General features: G+C 64.3%; 1 protein-coding gene across 1 annotated transcript in view; it reads left to right on the top strand.

The window, feature by feature from the left end:
- The first annotated feature begins 491 nt into the window (after positions 1-491).
- The window catches only part of ELMOD1 (ELMO domain containing 1), a 66,135-nt gene continuing 64,136 nt past the window's right edge, over positions 492-2,490 (top strand). The window contains exon 1 of the mRNA XM_019469299.2: positions 492-616. The gene's annotated coding sequence lies outside the window, so the exon portion shown is untranslated. The remainder of the gene's footprint in view (positions 617-2,490) is intronic.

Here is a 2,490-nt window from a genome sequence, read left to right as displayed (position 1 = left end):
GAGGCCGCGGGGCCGCAGCTGAACTGACAGCAAACTTTGACTTCTGGACAATTCTCTGGGAAGGGAGCGGGGAGCGCATCTCGCTCCGACAGGTCCCCGGGTCCGCGCGCCTCCCGCGGATGGGCCCCGTGCCACTGACCTGGGCCCGCGCGGCCGCCCCGCTCCCCTGCCCCCAGCGCCGCCCCCCTCCCTCCGCTCTCCGCCGCGCCCCTACCGCGCCCCCGCCACGCCCCCGCCCCGCGCCCGCGCCCCCGCCCGGGGACTGGGCATGCTCAGTCGCCGCCCGCGTCGCGGTCCCCGGGAAACCTCCGCGCGCCCTCCGCGGGCGGCTCTCGGTCGCCTCCCCGCCGCCGGCCGCCCGGGCGCCTCCCGGCGGGCTCCGCTCCCCGCGACCCAGATTCCGGGCCCGCCCCCGCCCCGCCCGCGCCTGCCCGCAGCCAGTGCGGCAGCCGCGGCCTCCCGGTGCAGCCGCGGCGCGGGGGGACGGACGGAGCGCGTGGAGCGCCGCCGCCGAGGGCGGGGATGGAGACCCGGCCGCCGCGCGCTCGGACCTGCTGAGCGTCCCGCAGCCGCCGCAGCCGCCGCCGCCACCGCCGCCGCCGCCGCCGGGAGCCCGGTGAGTCGCCGCGCCGGGGGCCGACCCCGGAGAGGCAGGGGCGCGAGGGGCGATCGCCCTTGGGGAGGAGGGACGTGGTGACGGGGACGCGGCACCGTGCGGGGCGCAGCGGCGAGGTAGGCTCGTGGCCAGAGAGGGGCTGGGAAGGGAAGCACGCCCGGCCTCGGTGCGGGAGCTTCGGGACCGAAATCCTTCCCCGCAACCTGCCCCCCAGAACCAGCACCCGGGGGGGGCGGGGCGCGGGGCCGCGCGGGAGGCCGTCTGCGTTTCGGCCCAGGCGCGGGTCACCTAGCGACCGAGCGAGGGCTCTGGAGGAAGCATCCCCGGCGGAGGCCGGAATGGGGGGGGGGGGGGGACGCCGAGGGCGGCCTGGGCCCCGCGAGCGGCAGACATGGGGTCCTGGGGCTCCCCCGGGGCCGTGCGGGGGCCGCGGGCAGCGGGTCGGCCTCGCCCCCGTCCCGGAGGGGCCGCCGCGCCGCACCTCCTGCAACTGCCGGGAAAGTCCTTAGGAGAGCATCGCTCCTTCCCAGGCAGGTGGAACCGGGGAGCGTGGCGGTGGCGTGTGCGGTCGTGAGTGCCTTTCCCCCAAGTGCGGGTACGGGTGCGGGCTGCGCCTGCCCCACCTCCGAGCGGAGGTCGGGTAACACGCCTTATGAATATTTCAGGGGCGACCTCGCAGGCTCGCCTGCTTCAGATCAAGTTTAATGAATGTGGTGCGGAGCCTCGCCGCTCTCTGCACGGGCAGGTGGGCGCCCCGTGCCCTTCCATCCCTTTTCTCGCACCAACCAGGAGAATGACGCCACTAACCCCCGGTGAGCTTTGGAATGGGACCACAAATCGCGTGTGTCATCTGGAGACTAGTTTTGGGCAGGCATCCAGGCATTGTTCTGCATGCCTGCAGTGTGTGCGTGTGGTGCCGGTAGCTTGACAACCGTCCTTAACCGGAGCGGCCAATATGGTGGAAAGCAGGTGCTGAGCTTGTGTCGGGATAGACGTCTTAATTCATTATCGTCTTGTGACACCCGGTGGCCACGGCGGACTTGGTCACTCTCTCCCTCCAAGTTGAATCCGAGAACAGTCTAGATGAAATTTTGAGGATGGCACACTCCGTATCCGTCCGCTTAGGGAGCTGTTCATCCCTAACGCTTTCTTTCATGGGAATAAGGAGTCAGTGTCTTAAGTAACGAGCAATCGCTGTCAAGAACACTTAAACAGGAACACATTAACGTAGGAAACTTTCAGGACTGGAACAAGCTGTTCGTTTCACTTCCATTGCACCATCACCTTGGGTCAACGGCACACAGGGCAGCCGGTCCTCTAAAATGGTACTCACTCCTTTGCAGAAGAAACCTGCTTTTCCCTTCCTTAGAGAGACAGGTATGTCTTTTAAAACGACCTGCGAGGCATTCTGCTAACCAAGATTTCAAGCCTCCAAGATTTACAGGATGCTGAAAGAGGCGACTCTTTTCGCGTTCCAGCCCATTCACACGGAAGCCCAAGCGCCTGGGTTTACAGATGCTTCCCAATTGGGGAAGGCTTCTCCAGCAAAGACACACACACTGCGGTTAGATCACGGGCTCCACCCCCGCCTGCCAGGCTGCTTCTCCCCAGCCTGTTAGTGAGGACAGTCTGTCTTCGGGTGTCTGATTAATGAAGAACAGAAGCCCCAAGATGACTTAGGTATCTTCAATATTGTCTTTTGCTGGTTTAACTGAAAATATGAAATATTTAAAAATTGTTATTAATACATGTAGCTAGGACTTGACTCAGGCACAGTGATAATACGAATATCAGCTTTGTAAGAGATTTGGAGCAGTACCACGGTATTCTTTCTGTGTAAATCATTAATAGATGTTAGAAAGGAATTCTATAAA

Source organism: Panthera pardus, unplaced genomic scaffold (assembly GCF_024362965.1).
Source record: "Panthera pardus isolate Hobbes unplaced genomic scaffold, ASM2436296v1 HiC_scaffold_12, whole genome shotgun sequence".
NCBI classification, from domain to species: domain Eukaryota; kingdom Metazoa; phylum Chordata; class Mammalia; order Carnivora; family Felidae; genus Panthera; species Panthera pardus.
This window is presented reverse-complemented; position numbering and strand designations above follow the sequence as displayed.